We start from the raw sequence: 25,569 nt of genomic DNA, 5'->3' as shown, positions 1-25,569 counted from the left end.
CGCTGTGCACTGCTGGTGGGCAGGTACAGTGGTGGAGCCGCCGTGGAAAACAGTACGGAGGCTCCTCAAAAAATTAAAAATAGAATTTCATGTGATCCAACAATTCTACTTCTGGATAGATACCCAAAAGAAATGAAAACAAGGACTTAAACAGGCATTTGCACTCTCATGTTCACTGCAGCATTACTCACAATAAGCAAGATGTGGAAACAACCTAAATGTCCAGCAACAAATGAATGAAGGTGTAGTCTGTACACTCAGTGGACTATTACTCAGCCTTAAAAAGGACAGAAATTCTGACATGTGCTACCACGTGAACCTTGAAGACACTATGCTAAGTGAAATAACCAGTCACAAAAGGACAAATACTATATGACTGCACTTATATGAGGTCCCTAGATTTGTCCAATTCCTAGAGACAGAAAGTAGGATGGGGGTTGCCAGGGGCTGGGGGAGGGGGATGGGGAATTATTTTTTTTTTTTAATTGGAGTATAGCTGCTTTACAATGTTGTGTGCGTTTCTGCTGCACAGCAAAGTGAATCAGTTATACATATACATGTATCCACTCTTTTCTAGACTTCCCTCCCATTTAGGTCACCACGGAGCACTGAGTAGAGCTCCCTGCGCTGTACAGTAGGTTCTCATTAGTTCTCTATTTGATACAGAGTATCAACAGTGTATGTGTGTCAGTCCCAATCTCCCAATTCATCCCATCCCCCACTTTCCCCCTGGGTGTCCATACGTTTGTTCCCTATGTGTCACTATTTCTTCTGGGGAGTTACTCTTTAATGGGCATAAAGTCTCGGTTTGGGATGATGCCGAGGTTCTAGAGACGGACGGGGGCGACAGTAAAACAACAGCGTGAACGTACTGAACATCACTGAACTGTACGCTTAAAGATGGTTAAAACAGTAAATTTTATGTTACATATGTTTTATCACAATTAAAAAAAACAAAGAACTCAGGAGAGCTGAGGATTCAGCGCAACCTTCTGGCTTTTGGGGAAGAGACGAGAGCAGTGCTCCGGAAGGGCCACGAGCCCCCTGCCCGGGTCTGCCCGGGGGGGGGGGGGTGACTGCTGTGCCACGCCGGGCAGCCTGGCCGGCCCACGCAGACACCAGGTACGGCGGTGCTCTCAGCAGGCTGTCGGCCCGCCTGCCCAAATGAACCCTCCTCACACACTGTCTGCTGCTGTTCAGACAAAGCTAATTCTGCCGGAAGTGAGGAGGATGGCCTGGTGTGGACGCGCCGGATCCTGAATCACCAAAGTCAGAGCTCCCTCCAGTCCACGGCCAAAAGCACCACCCCCTGGATTAAAAGGAAGGAGCCGCCGATGACAGCAACAGAATGGATGCGTCTCAGAAGCAATCTGCTGCATGAAAGAAGTCAGGGTACGCATGTGGCGAGCCCATTCGAACGAAACTCTGGAATGGGTAAAAGGAATCCCTGGTGAAAAAGACTGCAACAGTATTCACCAGGAACGAGGGGCTGGAGCATGGGGGTGTGGCTAGCTGAGAAGGGCTACCAGGAAACCTTCAGAGATAATGGAACTGTTTTACATCCTGACAAGGGTTTGAGCTGCATGACTGTATTTTGAAAACTCATAAACTATGCACTGGCTCTTAAAAAGAACTACACACAGAGATGGGACGCTAGTTAAGGCTTAATACACACTTGGAAGTACTGATGTCTGCAACTTGGACATGAATTTAAAAGTAAGATGAACTAATATATATGGAGAGACAGTGATGAGACAAAAGGAGAAAAACACTGGCAATCGTGGAATCTAGGTGTCACGTGTATGGGTATTTATAATTCTTTCTATTTTTATCTAGAGTTAAAACCTTTCATATAAAATGCTGCTAAGGGGAATAAAATTGTGCTTTAGAAAATTACTTTAATCCACTTGATTCTTAGCACATGGTAGGACCAAAGAAAACATTCAGAACTGCATGCCCATCTGATAGCACCTAAAATAGTGATGCTTAAACTGCCCCCCCCCCAAAATTTTCAGGGACCTCCTCTCCTTCAGGAAAAAATACCTCTTCTTTAATATGGTTTATATTTGGGGATTCTACATAAGATTTTTATTTGAAAAAAGTGCTTCCACTATTTTAAAATGTGGATGCCTCTCAAAACTGTGTCATCGGCATTTGGGACTGGCCAGTCATAGCTGGGCAAGGCTGTCCCTCACGCTCATGTACTCGGGCGTCCTTGGTCTTCAGACACTATAAGTCAGTGGCACCCCTGCCCCATCACTGTGGCAATTTTTAATGCCCCCATTCATCTTTTCCGCTGCTCCCACTGACTTGCTCGCATCCCTTTAGAGTTAGCACTACATCTAAGAAACCCAGGTCAACAGGTCTGCCCTTAAGTGGAGAAAGGTGTCCTACGATAGCATCTTGCCTGCAATTCTTCTTGAGTGTTAAAAATGCTAAAAGAACCCTGAGAGGCTGGTTTCTACCATCCAAGTCCAGTTCTCCTTAAGAGAAACCATCACTCTCCCATCTTTCCATACTGAGACCTTCTGGTCTCCTGGTAAACAAATGGCTTTCAGATACTTTCACATCTTGACTCCAGGAGATGAATGACTGCCTCTATCACGCCAACATTTGTACATGTGGTCCACCCACAATTCTACTAGCAGTTGACAATGAATAAACTGGCATTCTGGTACCCAAAAATAAAATTGAAAAAAGACCACCACGCTTAAAATCCATGATGAAAAGCAAGCAGGGGGGCAAATGCTAGGGCACATCATCGGTTTACACTTCTGTCTCACCCCCTATGGGGGCAGTGGCCTCAGAAGAGGACAGTGGTCAAGTGGCACCCCTTTTTCCCCAGACAAACCGCTTTCCCACTGGTTTCGTGTAAGAATGTGCAAATGGAAAATGAGTGGAAAGCAAGCGGGAACAGATGTCTAATATCAGTAAAGCTGGCTCCGAAAGAATCCAGATCTCAGTTTGGTATATTAATGCTCTATTTATCTTTAAGCACAGATGGATATTTTTATTAGTATTACTTTGTTTATCTGGTTTCGAGAAAGGTTAGTCCAGGGGGCAGATGCCTGTGTTATGAGAGCACATTCCTGCCGAGAGTCAGAAGAGAGGGGTAGCCTTTTCAGGGGAACTTTAATTAGAAAAGCCAAAGTTATAAATGTTGGCAGCTCTAGCCTGATCTAAAGAGGCCAGTTGCAACAACAAACAGAAAGACAAATAGGACACTGGCAAGCCTGTGTCTCCCCACCTCTCCTCCTCACCAACCCAAGAGAAAAACAACATACCACCACCTCATTCCCAGATGTAAAACAGACCATGACAGAGTCCAAGTTCTCAGAAAACAGATGCTTCATAAGCAGCTGGTTATCATTGAGGATAACCAAGAGCAAGAGGCCTGTTACTGACATCCTAGTTATGAATGCACAGACCTTCCAGAAGCTTCTGGGTGAAGCAATTTCTATTATGGATTTTATGGCTTTTCTTATACGACAGCCTGGGACCCTGGGGGAGGGATGCCCAGTGCCCTGCCACAATGATCACCTCTCAGTTTGCTTTTCACTGGAGTTGATTTCTCACTAGTCTCTCTTTTTAGAGGACTTACATGGGATCATGGATCCACCTGCCCAGGACATTTCTCACTAGGTTGGATTAGGAGAGTTTATTTACCTGATGGTTCTCACAGGACTCGCGACAATGCATTTGTTTTCCTTACCCATAGCATAATTTTTTACTACTCAACTTTTTGTTGACTCCTTGTTGCTACTGTCCTCTCTGTACATCTACTTAGCGGGTCTGTAAGGAAAAGAGCAAAGCTTTTCGAATCCAAAGGTCTGGGTTTGAGGGTCACCTCTGCCTTGCACCCTGCGAGCAAGGTCACTCCACTTACCAATCTGTGTCATAATTTTCCTACTTCGAAAATGGGAATCATCGTCCTTATCCCACCCAACTTACAAAAGTTGAAGGTGTGAATTCATCACGTTCCACCCAAAAAAACGCTCCGCCTCTTGGACAGCATGCTGTTCTCTCTTCCTAAATGCTCGTGTACGGCTCTCCTGGGACTCCCCTCCTCCCTCACCTCGATACCCGCCTGCTCTATCGCGCAAGCCCGTCATCTTTTCAGTAGAAAAGAGAGAAGATGCTTCGATCTCTGCACCCATACCTGATGCTACTGCAGAAGACTCCGCCCTGGTCTACCCACCCCAGTCTCCCCTACCCATCTGGTGCGCACTGACCCAGGTGAGCCCGCCTGACCCGGAGCCACAGCCTGCTGCTCCTCGACGGCTTCTGATGGCTCCATCTGGTGCATTATCCCACTTGGGTATATCCTGCCACATACGAAGTAAGACACAGACGACTCAGCCGCTGGCCTCGGGTCTCCTGTACAGAGTCTCACTACCCCTTCCCCCCATGACCTCCCGGAACATTCCCTGCAGCAGCGCCGGTGGTGGCCCATCTGAAGCCCTGCCAGCCCACTGTGTCGCTGCGCTCCTCCTTCCTGGAATTCCTTCCTAGTCCCCTCCTCCAGGTGTCTGTGTCTCAAGGCAAACCTCCGTGAAGCCGTTCCCGCGTCGACTCTGCAGGAAGTAGCCGTGCTCTCTGCTCCATTTTCTGTGCCTCTCTCATCCCACTTAGCTCTCCCTCCCCTACCGCTTGCTTATTTCCTGCATGTCTATTCGCGTAATAAAGTCCCTGAGGGCGAGTCCTGTGTCTGAAATGCTTCCCAGCCCCACTGCGCCCCTGTGAGTCAAGACGTGTCACCAGGTGCCTGAGCCAGCGGCCGCTTCGGGGAGCCAGGCAGGTGTGGGCACGTCCCGCCTGCCGGTGCCAAGGTGCACAAAGGCCCGAGGAGCCCTCTGGGAAGGAGCCCGGCCTGAGCGGGAAGGCGAGCAGACTGGCGCTGCCCCTCACAAAGCCTCCGCCACGGCGCCGGGGCTTGGGTGGCGAGAAGAGCATCACGTTGGCCTTTCAGCTCCGCCTCCCCGCCCCAGAGCTGTTTACTAAAAAAATCTGGAAGGTGCTGGAACACAAACAGCGCCATTTAAAAATCCCTGGGAAAACACTGGCTGTGGAGAGGAAGCATTCTCCAGACTCTGAAAGGCTCCAGAGGAAAGACACGGGGCTGATGCTCTGGTGCCTTAAAGGACACAGCTCATCAAAATCCCACGGGAGCAGCAGAGAATAAAGAAAAAGCAAAAGCAAAAGCAAAGCAGATGCTACGTGAGACCTAACCGTTTATTAGTGAACACATGTGAGATACCTCTAGAGACCGCCCCCACCCCCCGCCCCGGGAAGTAATTTGTGGCGAGCAGGGAACCGCAGAGGCTGGAGATCCTGCAACAGCAGGTGGGGATGGGAGTACAGATAACACTGCAGGAATGAGGAGATAAGAGAACCAGCCGTGTATACAAAAGAATTTTTCAAAGTCCATACAGCTCCCAGGTTTGGGTCTCTGTGATTAATTGGTTCTGTGGGTTTCTCTTGGTTATATAAACACAGCCTCACAATCTTGAGTCTTGTCACTCTAGGATTAACCTGTCTCCTGAGACCTCCATGCCTTCTCACGTTAAACTTCCTATTTTTTTAAAAAATCCCTCCCCCCCCACCCCCCACGTATTACATCTATCTGCACCACCCCTCCAAGGCTGCTACAAATAAACCTATTGAGCCATGGCTACCTGCGTCACAACTCATACGAACCTTTTGTTTGTCACTGCACATACTGCAAACACCAGATATGAGCAAAGGAAAAACCTGTGATGCATGTCCCTGGTGTGTGGGAACTGGCGGAAACGGTGGCGGGGGGGAGGCAGGGCAACTGGGCTAAGACGGACTATCCTGCTTAACTGCTCCTCATTTCTCATGCCTGATGATTATTCATTACATTCGCGCACTGATACAATTTGCCAGTTTTCTGAGTAGGCGAATTGTGCTTAGTCATCTTGGCATTTTTAAATGTAAATGAAAAATCACCCAGAGCTCCGAGCCAGAAGCGAGAAAGATAAATAACACGGGGAAGCTGCTGGTTGCCCGTCTGTCTTGGACAGACGTCATTCGTTCTGACGGCCTGTACAACCGAAGCAACGAACGATGCTAACTACGCTTCCACGACTCGGCCGCTCCCACGTCACCCGCGCTGCACGGGCCAGAGGAAGTGCCACCTGCCGGGGTGTCGGGATGGAGGGCACGCAAGCCTCAGCTGGCCTCAGGACGGCCACCTCGGGGGGTGCACTCGGAGACTCCCGGTCCACGTGGGACGGCTCTCTCCTGGCACTCACTCGTCAAGCAAACATTCCCCGACACCTCCACGTGCCAGGCACAGCACGGAGCGCCGGAGGGGGAAAGACGCCATCCAACCAGTACAGGGGAGAGAGCAACGAGAGCCAGGAGGAAACCGCACCGGGGAAGGGGCAGAGGATCCCTGACGGCGGCTGGGATCAAGCTGCCTCCCTGCCCACGGAGCCTCCTGGGCATTCACGTCCCGGACATCGGGGACAGCAGCCTGGGGGTCCTGAGCCCCTTGGGGTAACTGGCATAAATTAAGATAAACGACGCCCTGTTTCCTCTCCCCTTCTCTTCCCATCCTGCACAATTCAGCCTCAAAGCCGCGGAGTGGGTCAGAACAAGGGCCAGCACCTGTGCAGGAACGGGAGGGAAACACGGTGGCCGAGGTCCAAGAGCCTGAGCAGGTGCGGAGGGTACCCCATGAGGGGAGACTCGGCCGTGGAGGGCGAGGGGAGCTGGTCACATACAGGAGCATTGACCAAATCAGGAAGTCAGTGAAGGAAATGGGGGCCTGGCTTCACTATCGGAGAAATGAGGGAGAAAAGCTAAAATAAATCCCGTGCTGTTGGGTTGGAGCTGGAGGGAGCAGAGTGAACCGGTAGTTTTCAACGAGGGAGCCACACACAGAAATAAATACCGATGCATATACACATTCCCTCGCTGTGCCACTGCGAGAGTCTGGGAGCAAGCGCCCCCAACAGGGATAAATACACCTTCCTTTTCACGGGGTGGCTGGTAACAAAAGGGTCTCGGGGTGCCCCGGGGTGACCAGAGCACACGCCGAGAAGCACTGGTGTGGAGAAAGGTTCCCGTTTGTGAACTCGACGGGAAACGCCCCGGAAGGAGAGGCCTGGGGCCGTAGAGGGGCAGAGAGGCGCCAGAGAAGCTGAGCAGCAGTTTCGTCACCATGAACAATTCCCGGCGATAAACAGAATCTGGGTAATAAAACAAGACAAAGACTAACCTTCCTTCTCCTCTGTGCTGAGTCCAGTCTCTCTCGCTCACAGCCGGCCGCGGGTACGAGGCTTGCACCCGGCCCTTCAGCCCGGAGCTGCCGGCGGGAAACGGCTGCACCTGCACCTCAGCTCGGGGCCGTGCGCAGAAGCGCCGCGCACAACACTCAGTCCAAGATGGCGGCGGCGGGCCGTGTGCAGAGACGCTGCGCCCGACACTGAGCTCTCGGGCCGCCCCCTCAGAACCCCGCCCCTCCCCACGAGACCCTATAAAGCAGCCCTGCACCTGCGTGTCGGGGAAGCACGTGCTCTAGCGCAAGCTCGCAGCTCTCCGTGGTGTGATCTGAGAACAATGCTTTCCTTTGCTTCTGACCCGTACTCGGTCTCGTTCTGGTGGCTCCAAGGGCACCGGGCGGGAGGACCCTCATTGGGGTCCCACTCGAAAGGCCCGGTAATCGTTATATATACAAGTTTGCAGTTCCTAAGGTAAATTAGGGTTTCATTCAACTTTTGCAAACTTTTACAGAGTTAGCTGATATTTAACAGTTTGTTGGAGGATCCATTTCTAAGGACAATACCGTAAAGATCAAGACAGAAGATCTCAAAGCCTTAGCTTGTAATTCTCAGGGCTAATGCCCCTGCTGCACCGTTCTCAATGGCGTGTGGTCTGGTCAGCCCTGGGGGACCCTGAGACCCTTGGAGCGCATCTGTGAGATGAAAATTATTTTCGTAATAACAGGAACACATTATTCACCTTTTATCATTCTCATTCTCTCCTGAGTATGCACGCAGTAGAGTCAGTCCTCCAGAGACGACGTGACATGTGATGTCACAATAAATTGAGTGTCATACAGAGTGAAGTAAGTCAGAAAGAGAAAACAAATATCATATATTAACACATATGTGTGGAATCTGAAAACATTGGTATGGATGATCTTGTTTACAAAGCAGAAATAGAGACACAGATGTAGAGAACAAACATATGGATACCAAGGAGGAAGGGGGTGGGGAGGGATTGAAGTATATACACTATTGATACTATGTATAAAATAGAGAACTAACGAGAACCTACTATGTAGCACGGGGAACTCTACTTAGTGCTCTGTGGTGACCTAATTGGGAAGGAAATCCAAAAGAGGGGATATATGTGTACGTATAGCTGATTCACTTTGTTGTACAGTAGAAACTAACACAACATTGTAAAGCAACTACACTCCAGTAAATAAATAAATGAATTGAGTGTAGGAACAGGAGAACACTGTTGTCTTCTATTAAGCTGCGATATTGTAATATAATTAGAAATATATATTTAGTCTTTGTCCCCGTCTCCTGGCACAAGACTTTTATTTTAAATCCTCAGGGGTTTCCTGAGTGATAGGGGTGAGAGGAGCATCTTTTACAGAATGAGTTCCTTCCAACTGTAGCTGGGTTTATGCTAATGAGGTGACTCTTAGTGGTCCCCAACCAGCCTCGGGGTGGGAGCTGGTTGCCAGAGGGACCAACCACGTGATTAAAGGGTTGAGACTCTCAGCCCCAACTCCGCAACCTCCAGGCAAGGGAGAGGGGCTGGAAATTGAGTTACTCACCAGTGGCCAATGATTTACTCAGACACAACTGTTTTGTGTTTTTTGTTTAACATCTTTACTGGAGTATAATTGCTTTACAATGGTGTGTTAGTTGCTGCTGTATAACAAAGTGAATCAGCTGTACATGTACATATGTCCCCATATCTCCTCCCACTTGTGTCTCCCTCCCACCCTCCCTATCCCACCCCTCTAGGAGGTCACAAAGCACCGAGCTGATCTCCCTGTGCTATGGCGGCTGCTTCCCACTAGCTAGTTATTTTACATTTGGTAGAGTATATATGTCAGTGCTACTCTTCTTCATGAAACCTCTTTCCCAGCTTTGGGATTGGTGAACACACGGATGTGGGAGGGCAGTGTGCCCAGAGGGGGCGTGGAAGCTCTGCACACCCTCCTCTCCACTTGTCCCTGTTTGGCTGTTCATTTGTACCCTTTACAATAAACCAATAAACACGAGTTTCCCTGACTTCTGTGAACGTTCTAGAAAATGATCGAATACGAGGAGGGGGTTGTTGGAACCCTCATTTATAGCCAGATGGTTAGAAGTACAGGTAGCAACCTGGGACTTACTTGGTGTCAAAAGTGGGGGCAGTCTTGTGGGACTGAGCCCTTAACTTGTGGGATCTGATGCTAATTCCACATTAGGTAGAGTCAAAATTGCAGTGAATTATAGGACACCCGGCTGGTGTCAGAAAAATTGCCTGATGTGTGGAAAACCCACACATCTGGTATCAGGAGCTTTGTGAGTGCATAAACAAAGGAGAAACACAGAGGTGTGGGTTTTTTCCCCAACAAGCCCATAGTATGTTATGTGTGTGCATTTCCCAGTTCTGTCCTCTGAGAGAATCTAGAAACACAGGCACCCCAAAAGCAAAGCGCATAGACCGTCCAGATCTTGATTTCTAAAAACTATTACATGTTTACCACAGAAACCAGGGATACTTAGAGAAATGGTCAGGGCAGGGGGCCTACAAGGTGGGCCTGAAAAATCTTGCTGTGTCAGAGGAAAAGAAGGGTTCAAGCTGATGGGCTTGTGTGGGAAGGTCACAGGAGCTGCTTGAAAAAGCCCCCACTGGCCACGTTTAGGAGGATTGGAGCCTGAAAGACAATATACTTGAATAAGTAAAAATCCACGATTCTACACTGATAACAATAGAGAAGAAAAGAAAAATTACTTTTGGCTTAGATGATACAAATATGACGAAAAACTTAAAAAAATGAATTTTCCAAATTCAGGGCAGTGGTTGTCTACAGGGAAAGGGGGAAGGGAGCTGACTAGTGCATAACACAATTTGCTCTATTTACGTGTTTTATGGATGTTTCTGTATGTATCTTATTTTTTAAAAAAACAAGCAAAAAAAAGACATCTGCTACAAAATAATGTGATCCATCGAATAAAGGCTAGAAAGATGAAAGATCAAAATTAGTTACCTATGGAACTATAGATGATTTTTAAATTCTCTTCCTTTTGCTTTCCTTCTTTCCTAATTTTCTAGGGTAAATATGCATTGCTCTAGTAACATGAAGAAAACACAGCCAGAAGGTTGCCCTCTGCACATACAATGCACACGGCTAGCACAACCTGCACGCAACAGCACGAAGTGAGATGTATCACTCTTTCATGATTTCATTATAGGCACCTCTGTTTTTCTTCTTACGTATATCTTTCCACTTCTTTTATTCTCCAACAGATGTTGTAGAAACAGAAATTTAGTTATAGATGCCTAGATGGTGCACAACTCTTTGATTAATGCACTTGGAATACTTCATTCGGATCAGAGTTTCATTTCTGACACAATGGAAGAGAAGAGGATATGAAAATGTAAGTGGTTGGACTGCGAAATAATGAGACTTGAATTTTTTTTTTCAGTACCAAAATGTATCTGGAACTCCTCTTGAGTTCTTCGGAGTTCAAGCCACATTTCTTCAAGAGCTTCGGTAACATAAATCTTTCAGCTTCGAGGGTGAATTTCATTTTTGGAAACAACCAAAAATCACCCAGAGCCAAGTCTGATGAATAAGGTGGTTGATCGAGCAGGAAACTTTTTTTTTTTTTTTTGGTTAAAAATGAGGTGCAATTGTAGAGTGATGAGATATAAAACATAAGCTAGCTCAGAAGTCATTCCAAAGTGGAATTCTTTAAGCGTTTTGAGGCAGTTTTGTGAGGGAAAAAATGTAGAGCCCCCTCAAGAGAGTATTGTGAAAGAATAGTCGTTTATCATCATCCCCGATCCATTTCTCTCATCAAATGAGGACATAACAGTCTCAGCCCCCATATATCCTGGGACCATCACTAATCTCCCCGAAGGGGACCCCCTCACCTGGCACACCCATGTGCCCTCCCCCATTCTAGAAAGTGGTTTGAAATGCTGTCCTCACCTCACGGAATTGAGTACAATCATCCATAATGGTCAACTCTTCCACACTTCCTTACAATTAAAATGTTGGGGCTGGACATCCTGATCTCTCTGGACAGAATCACTAGCCAATTATTCCAACATCTTCCATTCTCTGAATCCCTGTCTCGGCAACTAAGGAGTGATTACCTCCTGTTCACTAAAACCAACCCGAAGGACCTGTAGCAGTCTCTGGGTTGGGTTCCTCCCTTCCTAGGATGACTGTTTGCTCCTGGGGGTCATTTTCTACCTGGAGTCTTCTCTCTGTGCAGCTGGAACCTGAGGGCCAGCGCAGTTCATGTCGGAAGGTGTTTCTTCTGTATCACAAACCCAGGCCACCCCCATCTCAGTGTAGCCTTTCCAACAGGACACTCTGAGGCTGCAGGGGAACCAATAGCCCTGGTCCCACAATCTTCTGGACACCCTCTTTAAAAAAAATTTTTTGGAGTATAGTTGATTTACAGTGTTGTGTTAGTTTCAGGTATGCAGCAAAGTCAATCAGTTATACATATACATGTACCTACTCTTTTTTAGATTCTTTTCCCATATAAGCCATTACAGAGTATTGAGTAGAGTTCCCTGGGCTGTGCAGTAGGTCCTTATTACTTATCCATTCTATATACAGTAGTGTGTATATGTCACTCCCAATCTCCCAATTTATCCCTCCCCCACCTCACCCTCTGGTAACCATAAGGTTGTTTTCTACATCTGTGACCTTACTTGTGTTTTGTAGATAAGTTCACTTGTACCCTTTTTTTTAGATTCCACATATCAGTGATATCCCGTGATATTTGTCTTTCTGTGTCTGACTCTCTTGAGGAGGAAGTGAAGCAGCACCTGGGAGTGTGGCTGATCTGGACAGGGTGAGATCAAGCCAGGTCCCGAGGCTCTGTCTCCCACCACACAGAGCAGAACATCATGACAACGGCAGGCTGACGCAAAATAGAAAAACCCCTCAAAGTTCCTAATGCCGAAAAATGCCATCGAGCTTTTAAATAATTACATTTCAAAGCATGAAAGGAGTGGGTGAGGAGTTAGGGCTGTGAAGGCCACGCTGGGGGGACATTTCCACAACCAGAGTCAGTGTGCGCTGTTGGTGGAACTTGGTTCTGGCTTCGGCAAACAGTATCCATTTCAAAGCCTCCCTTATTTGTCAAACTAAGTTTATAAACACAGCTATTTGCTCATAAATGTGACCTTTCAATCACATTGCTCTAAACACAGACTCACTCTTTGAGCAAGCTGCGGGTGGGTGGACGGCAGGGGATGCCTAGAGAAAAGCTTTGAAGGAGCCCTACACAGCCTCTCCCCAGCCGCTCAGACCTTAAACCAACCTCCTACGGCCCATTTCTGCCCACAACTTCACCAGTCCTTCCAGCGAGTCCATAGATTTCTTTTTAACCTCTTGAGGAGTCACTACATGCAAGGTGCTAGGTGGACACAGTAAAGATACACAACTTGAGAGGACAGTCACCGTCTTTAAGGACTGCGTGTGCGGCCATAAGACACCCACACAAATAGTATGAACTGTGGCAGCGTTTGAGAACTACCGTCTGAAAGGTGTCTGGATAAAGTCACACTCTGAAGGGGAAGAGATCCATCTCTCCAGTGATGATGGACCGGAAGGCTTGGAAGAAACTGACTTCTGAGTGGGTTCTGGAAGAATGCTTCTTATTCCGGAAAGCAGAGAAAACGTGAAGATCATTTTAAGACGAGCAACCAACACGAGTGCAGCTAAGGAGCAACAGGGGTGAATTAATATTTATTAAGCACACCACGTGTACAAGGCACTATGCTACCTCTCACGGGGGAAAAAAAAAGGACAGCAAGTTTCATCAGAGCAGATTGTTCAATTCTTTGGAAAGGGAAGGTTTATAATCTTAAATAGCTCTGGCATCAGAACTGCATGAAGCAGGAAGTGGTAAGATAATAGATGATACCACAATCGAACACAGTTTAAAAGACTCAGCTCATTCAAAGGCATTATCTGTAGTCTGTGACCCAAACTGTAGGGGTAGGAAGAGAAATAAGGCTGGAAAAGGTGGTTAGAAGTAATTTGACGAAGTATCTTGAATGCCCAAATTAGAAATTTCTAGCTTGATTTGAAGACCCTGGGAGTCATTAAGTGTTTGAGGGTCAACGCAACTCTAAGCAATGTTTGGGAAATGAATATAGCCTCAAAGTAAACAAGTAAATACTCCAAGTGAGGGAATACTGAAGAAAGGAAAGCCAAGTACGTTCTGGATGAGGGCTTTCGTTTAACATTTATATGCCAGGCAGTGTCCCCTTTGCATCAATTTACTTGCCATTCCATTGAAAATTCTATTTTGGCACCCTTGTTTCCTTTGCTCATTGCTTTAATTCCATTAGCACTCTGTTCACTTCAGTCTGCCGTATTTTCCGTCCCTTTTTCTGTTCTAGACTTGATTTCTCCACCTCACGAGGATAGTAGTGTTCTCAGCTCTTTACATTCATGGACTAACTTAAGCACAGCCATCTGAGGAAGGCAACCGCTCTCCAATGCCTAGAGTCAATGCCCCAGCACCTAAAACAGCTCATTCTATCATCAGTGCCTGGAAAATATTTGTTAAGTGAATCCCATTTTACAGATGAGAAAACAAAAGCATGTACAGGTTATATAAGTTCCTCAAGGTCACATCACTCTAAATCCTGGAGCTGGGCTTCCATCTCAAACATGAAATTCCTGCATTCTTATCATAATTGTCGATCTCTTTCAAAGATGTTCTTATTCACCTTCATCTAGCCAATCTCTCATTTATCAACTCTTTTCATTGGCCTAGCTTGGTATTTACCAATCCTTATCGGTTTAGGAGTCAAATCATCCAAAAATTTCTGAAATGTTTCTAGAGCTCAGTGATGTGAAGTATCTTCATTCTCTGGTTAGGAGTATTCAACATATTTTCACAGTTCCGTGCACTGAAAACGTTTGGGGTTTGGTGCCCTTTTCTCTAGACGTTTATTTCTGGGTTTCCTGGCTATTACACTTAGAGTTATGAGAACCAGAAAATCATTCATCAAGACACAAATAACAGATGGATTGGATCATAAAAAGGTGATTGAGAGGAAACTGGTAAGAATTCCAGTTCCTGTGTGTTCAACATACAACAAAACACACACACACGCAACTAATCTCTGTCTGTAATTACTCTGCCATTGCCTTTATGATAAGCCGTCTGTTCCCTGACCCCTGGCTGTATGCTTAGCACTCTGAGTCCTTAAGTATAGGATTGATTACACTATTGCGTAAGTTTTTTTCTTAAGTTTCTAGGGGTTTTCATGAGTTCTAGGTATTTGGTATTTATTCTTCCCCAATAGATGTTACAATCCTTGAAGATGAGAAGCAGGGTTTCTTTCGTATAATAATTTCTCTTCCATTTTCCCTCAGCGTGTGCTGGAGTGTATAGAGGATGCTAAATAAATTATCCGTGCACACACACACACACACACACACACACACACACAAGCACACATGCACCCACACATATATGCACACATGTCACATGCACACACATGGTAGCAACCTGCTCTCTTTCAAACACCAGGTATCTAAGTTGTATTTTGAACCTGTTTTTTTCTCCTTTGTTGACTGACTCTCCTGTAAAAGTTTCATCAAGAAGAAAGTAAGTGCCTCAAATGAATTTATCTACGAAACAGAAACAGACTCACAGGCAGAGAGAACAGAGTTGTGGTTACCAAGGGGGAGGGGGAGGGGGGAGGGAAGGACTGGGAGTTTGGGGGTGCTAGATGCAAACTATTATATACAGGATGGATAACAACAAGGTCCTACTGTGTAGCACAGGGAACTATATTCAATATCCTGGGATAAACCATAATGGAAAAGAATATTAAAAAGAATGTATATATATGTATAACTGAGTCACTTGGCTGTACAGCAGAAATTAACACAACATTGTACATCAACTATACTTCAATTAAAAAATATATCTAAAAAAGAAGAAAGTAAGTGACTTAGCTTCCTGTATAAGCTAACATTCTTCAATAAACAGCTTTACTTCTAGCATATTGGAACCAAGGACTATGTATGCCATGGCTCTTTCCTAGGATTTTGATGACTGAATTAGACAAAGTCCTGTGGCAAGCAAGAAAGATTATAACTTCATACATTAATTGTAAACACAGCTATTGAGCATCAGGGTATGCCAACTAATGTAGGCACTACATATAAATATTAGATGCAAGACCCTTAGCCCTAAGAAACTCTTAGATTTATCTGAGAAAGAAAATATGATAAACCGAAGATAAATTGATTATTTAAGATTGTGAATTCTAAGTGACCAGTAGTTCAGACAATGAGGATTATATATATATATATATATATATATATTTTTTTTTTTTTTTGCGGTACGCGGGCCTCTCACTGCTGTGGCCTCTCCCGTTGCGGAGCACAGGCTCCGGACGCGCAGGCCTAGCGGCCATGGCTCACAGGCTTAGTTGCTCCGCGGCATGTGGGATCTTCCCGGACCAGGGCACGAACCCGTGTCTCCTGCATCGGCAGGCGGATTCTCAACCACTGCACCACCAGGGAAGCCCTTTTTGTTTGTTTTTGTTTTTGTTTTTCTTTGGCGGTACGCGGGCCTCTCACCGCTGCGGCCCCTCCCGCCGCGGAGCACAGGCTCCGGACGCGCAGGCTCAGCGGCCACGGCTCACGGGCGCGGCCGCTCGGCGGCACGTGGGATCTTCCCGGACCGGGGCACAAGCCCGCGTCCCCCGCATCAGCTGGCGGACTCCCAACCACTGCGCCACCAGGGAAGCCCTAAAGAGAGTTTTATATGGGCTAAAATGGTCCAAAAAAGCTTCACGGAACTGGGACTTTACCTTCAAGAATGGTTATATTTCAAACCAGCAGGAGGTAGAGCTCTGCCTTGCTGTTTCCTCTTCCTGGAACGTTGCTCTATCGATGGCTGGCTCCCTGGTGTCATTCCGAGGTCCTAGCCTCAGTGTCACCTCCTCAGGGACATCTTCCTTAACTGCTGCGTCTAACGGAGCCCCCCTTTTGCACCCAAGTATAGCACCTAGTTTGAAACCTCTCTCTAACACTATCTGATATTTTTAATTGTTTTTGCTTATTTGTTTCCTACCTGTCTTCCTTCTAAAAGGTATGTTCCGTAAGAGCCGGGACATTGTTTTGTTCGACTGTGTTCAGAGTTCCTTAAAGATTGCAATAGTGCTCAATAAACATTAGAGAGATGCACGAGTGGGTGGATGGTTAAATGAATCATGAAAACGGTGTGAGGAAAGGCCTGGAAGAGGTAGAATGCAAAGAATAAGTCTGATAGGCGACAATTCCAAACTCAAATGGAGAGGTTACATAAAGGAGTGGCAGGGATGAGATTGCCTAGTGGTGAAACAAACAATGGATATAAACAGGCCATACACAAAATATAAGATCAAAATATCAAATAAGCATACAAGACACACACAGCCTCGTTGGCTATTACAGAAATGATGCAGAAAATAATTAGCATTAAAACAGACAACACTTAAAACTGACCGAAATGTTAAAGCCCAGAGGTGGCAACACTTCTCAAATTCAGCACTATTTCTAGAAGAAACCTTACATCCAATAGGTCAATGGACCCAGCAGCTCCACTCTTAGAATTTATCTCGGGAAAGAATAGACAAAATCGAGCTTCAAGAATGTGAATCTCAGGATTGTATATAAAAGTGAAAAATTGAAAACTGCATAAACATGTCGCAGTGGACAATTCGTTGAATGGATTAGGGTGTGTTCATGATGTAGAATATTATGCATTCATTAAACAGGATGCTTCAGTCATCAAAGATGTTCATGAGGTTCCACTTAGTGAAAAAGTCACTTATAAACAGTGTATATATGGCATGATCCCAAATTCATAAAGACAAAAGAAAAATAAAATTTACGTACTGAAAATAAACTGAACCTTCAGGACCAAGCTGATCAATAAAGAATTACCTGCCATGTCCGCCAAATGAAATGAAGTTTACATAGTTCAATGAGAAAGTTTAGTGCAATTGGTGATAGGTCTAAAGAAAACTAAGCAAACAATATGAGATGATTATTAATTCTAGGGGAAACAAATGGTATGATAAAGGAACAATTGCTTTAACGTGCAACACGCCTCAGCTGTGACTCATATCTGCATGCCTTTTTTTACACCATTTAAAAATTTTACTTTGTTAAAAATTTTTATTTTTTATACAATTTTTTTTTTTTTTTTTTTTTTTTTTTCCTTTTGTGGTACGTGGGCCTCTCACCGTCGCGGCCTCTCCCGTCGCGGAGCACAGGCTCCGGACGCGCAGGCCCAGTGGCCATGGCTCATGCGCCCAGCCGCTCCGCGGCACGTGGGATCCTCCCGGACCAGGGCACGAACCCGCGTCCCCTGCATCGGCAGGCGGACTCTCAACCACTGCGCCACCAGGGAAGCCCCTATACAATTTTAAAGGTTACATTTACAGTTACTTCAAAATATTGGCTCTATTCCCTGTGCTGCACAATCCATCCTTGTAGTCTATCTACACCCAACAGTTTGGACCTCCTACTTACCCACCCCTATGTTGCCCCTTCCCCATCTCCCCACTGGGAACCACTCGTCTGTTCTCTATATCTGTGAGTCTGCTTCTTTTTTGTTATCTTCACTAGTCTGCTGTATTTTTTAGATTCCACATATAAGTGATGTCATACAGTATTATACCACTCCGCCATAAAAAAAGAGTGCAATTCTGCCATTTGCAGCAACGTGGATGGACTTGGAGGGCGTTATGCTTAGTGACATAAGCCAGACAGAGAAAGACAAATACTGTATGATATCTGCGTGTCTTAATAATGCAAACGCTAAACACAACAAAGAGTGTGATCGAACCTTGTTGCTCTATCTGCAGAAAATGGGAGGGGCAGTGTATATGTGGGGTGACGTAAGACAGCTAAACTCCCTTCCCTGCAGAAGAAAGCCAATAGATGACATCCCAAATATGAATCAATGACTAGCAGTATAGTGATATATTGAGAGACATATATCAGAATAAATAATAACGAGGGGCTTCCCTGGTGGCGCAGTGGTTGAGAGTCCGCCTGCCGATGCAGGAGACGTGGGTTCGTGCCCCGGTCCGGGAAGATCCCACGTGCCGCGGAGCAACTAAGCCCGTGAGCCATGGTCGCTAGGCCTGCGCGTCCGGAGCCTGTGCTCCGCGACGGGAGAGGCCACAGCAGTGAGAGGCCCGCATACCGCAAAAAAAAAACCAATAATAATAATAACGAGATTGAAAGCAAGTAGTGTGGCTTACAGGTGGGACGTGGCAGTTTTCAGTATAACTACTATTAAACTTCTCCATAAACATGTGCCTAAACTGACTTGATAAAAAGTTTCAAATGGAAATGAGAGTTGAGATTTTGAAAGAAATTATTTTGATTTTCTACTTAACCTGAATTCAGTCACATACCAGGTTTTACTTTACATTTAAAGCAAACAACAACAAAAAATCAGCTTCCAAATGTATTGCATCAAACCAAACAAAAATTAAGTTCTTTCTTATTTACTGTCTTAGTCTGTTCAGGCTGCTGTAACAAAATGCCACAGATTGCATAGCTTCTGAAGAACAGAAATGTATTTCTCACAGTTCTGGAGGGTGGGAAGTCCAAGATCAAGCTGCCCACGTGGTCTCACGCTGGTGACGGCCCTTGTGCTGGTTCACAGCCCACATCCTCTCCCTGTGTCTTCACATGGTGGAATGGGCAAGGGTACTCTATGGGGTCTCCTTAGAAGGGCACTAATTCCACTCATGAGGGCTCCACCCTCAGGACCTAAGCATCTCCCGAAGGCCCCACATACTAATGCCATCACATTGGGCACTGGGAATTCAACACATGGATTTGGGGAGAGGGGACACACAAAACATTCAGTCCACAGCATTTACCTATCAGTCTGGGAACTGGTGTTCTACGGCTATGTTTACAAAGATAAAAATGCAGTAAGAAGCAAGTGCTTCCCGACCATTGTGGACACAAATGACTCCTAATGAATCAGACCAGGATCAATAAGGCTCTTCCCTCATGTCGGGCTGCACCCCGCAGGCCTGCCCAGCCTCGAGACGGAAGGAAGAGCCCGGAGTCAGTGACAGAGTCATCGATGGTTTAATGGATGGAGGAGGTTACATGCCCAAAGCAAGGTCCTGGAAGTACACCCCACTGTGTGCGGCGGACTGTGGGCAGGACGTGGCAGCAGTCTTTGCTCCTGGGGGAGCAGGAGGTTACCAGTTACAGGGGTTGACTCATCGGTTACCAGGGAAACCAGCAGAGGGGCACACCCCTCATCGAACCTTTCATAAGAACCATCAGGGCCGGGGGCACTCACTGAAATCTGATTGCTTTGAAGGAGCAGAAGCCCAGGGGAGACTGAGCCCTTGAGAAAACATGAGACCTAAGCTACCTACTCCGCCTTCAAGACCCAGTTCATCATCTAAATTAACTCATATTTTTCCTTAACATATCAAAGATATGATTTCACTGACTTCCGGCTTCTACTGCTGCTGCTGAGAAGTTAGGCATCCGTCTGAACAGCAGCTTCTTTCTAGGTGATCTGTCTTTTCTCTACAGCTTCGTTTAAGACCTTGACTTTGACTTTCAGTGTTCTACATTTTCATGATGTGTCCTGGTAGGTATTCCTTCTTACACATCCTTTTAGGAACTCTGACTTCCTGAATCTCAGCACCGGTTTCTTTCATCAATTCTGGTCATTTTCTTATCCACCATCCATCCCTTCAAACATCGACTCTCCCGTCTCCCTCTTCATTCTCTCTCCTCCTTCTGGGTCTCTGATTAACGATTGTCCATCTCTTTTAAGTCTCCGTAATGTAGTCCAGCATTTATTTATATCTATTTTCTAGCTCACTAATTCTCTCTTCTGCTGGGTCTTATTTGCTGTTAAATTCAGACGGTGAGTTTTTAAATTTCATTTATGATATTTTTATTTCTAGAGGAAGTTTTATTTGACTTTTTCAAATCTGCTTGATCATTTTCACGGTTTCTTTTCCCTTGCTCATAAGTTTAACCTCTTATTTACTTCTTCAGATATGACTCTTTTACAGTCTGTCTTTGACAATTCCAGTATCTGAAATCTTTTCATGTTTCATAACGATGTCCTTAGTTTCTGCTGCCTCTCAGTCATGGTCACTTGCTTCATTATTATTTGGGTATTTCTTATATAAATTAGTATCTTCTGGAAGTTTTTCCAAAGGAATTTTTTGAGGTTTAGTTTGAAGGTGGGTTCCTTCAGAGAAATCCTCCAAAAAGGGTTTGGGTTTCTGTTTGCCAGATGCCAGCGGGTACGACCAACCCAAGATCACTTTAAATCAAATTATAGGCTCGAGAATTTTGCAAAGATTTCAGTTAGTCTAAATTTTGCCAGCAAAACAGTGTGAGGAAGAGATGGGTATAGACATGGTTTCAAAGGGGACACTTTCTTTCCTTTACTCAGCATTCAATCAGGTAATTTTTTGTGGTGTCCACTGGGTGTCAAGATAAATTCTAACTCAATTTCACATGGGTAGCCTTTGGGGGCAGGGGTAGTCCCCGCTTTAACGATGGGGTCTCCTATTAAACACCGCACCTTGGGCACTTCCTAAGCCATGTCTTCTGCCCCTTGAAGCTGTGGAAACAAAAGCTTTAGGTCACCAACGTCCAGCAAATATTCTTTAGTACTCTGCTCATCCCTGCACATTTCTACTTTCACTTGTTTTGGCCTCTAATGAATCCTTATTTTTATAACAGCTTATCAGTACAGGCTTTTAAAATTTTGATTGCATTTTAGCCTGACTTTTATTGTTTTCAGAGGAACAATGGATAAGAGCTGCAAGTCTGCCACCCTGTTGGAAATAACTGTCTGAAATTATTTGTTTTCCCAATTGCCTCCCCTGATATTGAACTATTTGTGAACAAGGGACCACGTCCTGTTTATGCGTCACCTGTCCCTGTGCGAGGAGCTCAGTAAGGGTTCGCTGATTAAAATTATGAGTGAATGCACTTTTGATTAAAGCACCCCTTCAAAGGGATACACTTTTATTTTCTTCGATAACTAGAAATTTAGTGAGTCATGTTCTTGAAGTTTTTTCATTAGCAGAAAATGACTTGTACTACAACTTGCTCACTCTTTTCTTGGGAAGAGGAAAAAATTTTAAGGTAAGGTGGCAGTACATTCAAGACGAAATCTGGAGGAAAGAGGATAGTATAGAAGAATCGAGCATGCTCAGAGAAACTTCATGACGTTATAAAACTCCAGAAAAAAAGAACTGGAATTTCATTTTGCCTCAGTCATTAGATAGAACCCTATATTAAACCCTGGTTATTTTTTTTTAATAAAGGAGGCTTAGCAAACTCATGGTTAGGAAATACACTTGGAATGGACACATAATTTAAGTGGAAAAAACAACCCAGAGTTTAGTGATCAAATATTTTCTTACATGGTAAGAACCCCCAAATCTTTACATGAACACAAATCCACTCAAAGCAGACATTCCCCTGGACAGACATTGTACTTCCAAATTAGGAAGAGGAGTACCCCCTGCTTCATTCAGCTGCAGGTGCCACAAATAAATCAATATATATGGTATACATACATATATACCATATATATATATACCATATATATGTACCATATTTATGGTATATGTATACTTTATATACACCTGCACAGACTTGTTTTAGCTTTAGCAATTCTGAAATGAGTATCTGGGACCTGGAATAGTCACAGAAAGACCCAGAACTTGGGTAAAAAGAAGTATATCAGCTAAAGGAGGCAGGATTTTTGGTTCTGGGAAGATAGCAGCCTTGGATCCCATGTATAGCCTCCCACTAATAACATATAGAAATGCAGGATAAAATATACAGCTTTAAAAAAAAAATCTATGGCTGTTGCAGTAGAAAATGGTATGGTAGTTCCCCCCAAAATTAAACATAAAATTACCATATGATCCAGGAACTCCACTTTTAGGTATACCTCTGTGCCCAGAAGAATTGAAAACAGGGACTTGGAGAGATGTTTGTACACCCATGTTTATAGCAGTATTATTCACAATAACCAAAAGGTGGCAGAAGCCCAAGTGTCCATCTATGGATGAATGGAAAAACAAAACATGGTCTATACACACAACAGAATATTACTCAACCTTAAAAAGGAAGGCAATTCTGACACCTGCTACAGCACGAATGAAGCTTGTGGATAGTATGCTAAGTGAAATAACTGAGACAGAAGAGGACAAATACTGTATGATTCTCCTTATGTGAGTTACCTAGAGTCATTGAGACAGAAAGTAGGATGGTGGTTCTGGGGGTGGGGGGAGGGAGACAGTGGCGAGTTAGTTAGCCATGGAGTTCAAGTTTGGGAAGATGAAAGAACATTCTGGAGATGGAAGGTAGTAATGGTTGCACAACAGTGTGAAAGTACTAAGTGCCACTGACTTGTACGCTTAAAATGGTTTAAATGGTAAATTATATGTCATGAATATTTTATCGTAACACAAAATATCTATGGCTGTGCTCGTGAGCAAAACGGGAAAGCATACAAGTCAGAAGCTGGGAGGGGGCTGTGGGCCGCTGAGGTAGGTGTATGACCTCATGCCCCAGCCAGGTGGTGTGGGGTGGTGTCAGGGGGAAGTTATCTAATCTGGTTAGCTAGGAATTCGACCACTGATGGACTGCTAACTCAATGAAAACTGGGACTGATAAACCCTGCCCCCCGGTCCAGAGACACAAGATGGAAGTTGTCTCAGCCATGACTCTTGCTGGGAAATCAGGAGACTAAATCAATAAATAATTCTCCCGTGAAAACTCAGCATCTCAGGCCTGTGTGTTGAGAGTTTGCTCCGCGCTGCGTTTGTGGTGTGGGAAATCCCTGCGCTGAAGGGTAAGGTAATAAAATCGCTCTTGGGCTGTGCTGGCTCTGGGGTGTTCAGGAGAAGCAAGGAGAACACACTGGAGGGACCCTTGACAACTCAGGCTGCCAGGAGTCCCAAAGGAACATAAAGTCCCTCTTGTAACCCCATATTACAAAATGCACAGGGAAATGATTCATGGTGAATGAAAGTCAACAGAAAAAGGAAACATGAAAACTACAGCCCAAAAATGTAATTGAAAAATAATCTGAAGGAGAACCCAACGTGACATGAAGAAGAAAGAAAGGTATTAAAGAGTGTGAAAAAAATAAAAGGTGGAAAGAGAACTGATGAACTGGAAGCCTGTCTAGGTATACTGCCCAGAACACAGATGGGAAGATACTAGAAGACAGGAAATTTAGAAGACATGGAATATAGATAGAAAAAATTCAACATACAGTTGGCCCTTGAACAGCACAGGTTTGAACTGAGCAGTCCACTTTTACATGGGTTTTTTTTCGATAAATATATACTGCAGTACAGCACAATCTAAATTTCTTGAATAGAATTCCATGAATCCTTGGATGCAGGGCCGTGGGTCTGGAGGGCTGACTGTAAAGTCATATGCAGGTTTTCAACAGCATGGAGGGCCGGCATCCCTAAACCCCACTTGTTCAAGGGTCAACGGTATATCGAACAAGAATTCCAAAAAGAGGGAATAATGATAGAGGGGTAGAAATGATGTTCATACGATAATAGTTGACAATTATCCAGACTTGATAAAAAAAAATCTTCAGATTAAAGAAACACAGGAAACCTAAGCATAATAAATACAAATAAATTCACACTTAGACTCATTGCAGTGAAATGAGAAAACCAAAATATTCAGGAAGAAAAAATAAATTATCAATAATAGAATAACAACTGAAATGGCAGCAGAATTTCTAACAGTATCATCAGAGGCTGGAAGACATGGAGTAGTAATAGCTTCAAAGTAGTGAGGGAAAATAACAGCAACTTCGAATTCTGTTATCAGAAGAGTAAAGATGATGGGAAAAAATTAGCTATATGATGTTTATAAGAAACATACCGAAAATACAATGAAAAGGTGAGTGATAAAGGATTGAAAGCTATTATATACCAGGCAAATATTAACTGGAAAAAGCCACTGTGTTGACATAAGTAGCAGATAAAAGAATAATTAAGGCAAAATATGCTGTTAAGGATAAAAAGGACACTACACATTACTAAAAGGGAAACTTTATCAGAAAGCTGTACTAATCATATACTGAACCTAACAATTTAGCTTCAAATTATATAAAGCAAAAATTGGTGGAAAACAAAAAAAAAACAGTATAGTAGAAGATTTTAATATTCCTTTCCCAGAATTGACAGATTAAGCAGACAAAAAGTTAGTAATGATAGAGACTATTTGAATGACTACAATTAACAAGCTGATCAAAGGGAGGTGTGTAGAACCCTGAGAATTAAAGAATACTCACGTTTTCACGTATACACGGAATATTTTAAATAAGTTGACCATATAGGGTGCTACTAACCAAGTCCGAACCAACTCCAAAGAACTGATATCCTACAGCCTACATCACAATAAAATTAAAAATCAACAACAACAAAATGATTTAATATGATTGGAATTTTTTATTTTATTTTTGTGGTACGCGGGCCTCTCACTGTTGTGGCCTCTCCCGTTGCGGAGCACAGGCTCTGGACACGCAGGCTCAGTGGCCATGGCTCACGGGCCCAGCCGCTCCGCGGCACGTGGGATCTTCCCGGACCGGGGCACGAACCCGTGTCCCGTGCATCGGCAGGCGGACTCTCAACCCCTGCGCCACCAGGGAAACCCTGGAAATTTTTTTTTTAAATGTATTTCTAAGCAACCAATGAGTAAAGAAGAAATAAGGGAATTTTAGAACCAAATCATAATACAAACATTAAAAACGAAGTCTGGAAAACAGCAAGTGTTGTGTGGGTAAATGTTTTCCAAGGGGCTCTCAGTGTTGGGTGGGGTGCGGGGGGGGCAGTGCAGAGGGCAAGGAAGGTATGATTCATAGCATTTGCCCATCCATACTGTTAGTATCCCACCAGGTCTGTTTCAAGCTACCAACCAAGGGTGGAGGTGGAACTGGGAAGAAATACACAAAATGAACTCTCACAGCCCAAAATCAGCCCTCTACCCTTCCTTCCAGTACACCACTGTAAACAACTGAAATCTATCTTTAAATGCACATAAGAAACAAAGAAGAAGGGTTGGAAAAGACTGTACTTAGCATGTAAATCAAAGGCTAGAAAAAGAACAGGGCAGCAGAGTAAACCCAACGGAATTAGAAGGAAGGAAATAATAAAGATAAGAACAGAAGTTGATAACATTACAAACAAAGACACAGTCGAGAGGAGTAACAAAAGGAAAAAAATGGCTCTTTTGGAAGGCCAATTAAATAGGCAAACATCTGG

The 25,569-nt window shown here is 44.7% G+C and overlaps 1 long non-coding RNA gene across 2 annotated transcripts in view; it reads right to left on the bottom strand.

Moving 5' to 3' along the window:
- LOC131746817 (uncharacterized) overlaps positions 1 to 25,569 on the bottom strand; it is a 420,909-nt gene that overhangs the window by 355,396 nt on the left and 39,944 nt on the right. The window contains exons 4-5 of one of the 2 annotated variants that reach the window (XR_010838308.1): positions 22,191 to 22,334; positions 19,347 to 21,435 (exon numbers count right to left, since the gene is read on the bottom strand). The exons of the other annotated variant lie outside the window; for it this stretch is intronic. This is a non-coding gene — a long non-coding RNA (uncharacterized lncRNA). Of the gene's footprint in view, positions 1 to 19,346; positions 21,436 to 22,190; positions 22,335 to 25,569 lie in introns of those variants that run through there. 2 annotated transcript variants of the gene reach the window in all.

This window comes from Kogia breviceps, chromosome 19 (genome assembly GCF_026419965.1).
Source record: "Kogia breviceps isolate mKogBre1 chromosome 19, mKogBre1 haplotype 1, whole genome shotgun sequence".
Taxonomy (NCBI): Eukaryota; Metazoa; Chordata; class Mammalia; order Artiodactyla; family Physeteridae; genus Kogia; species Kogia breviceps.
This window is presented reverse-complemented; position numbering and strand designations above follow the sequence as displayed.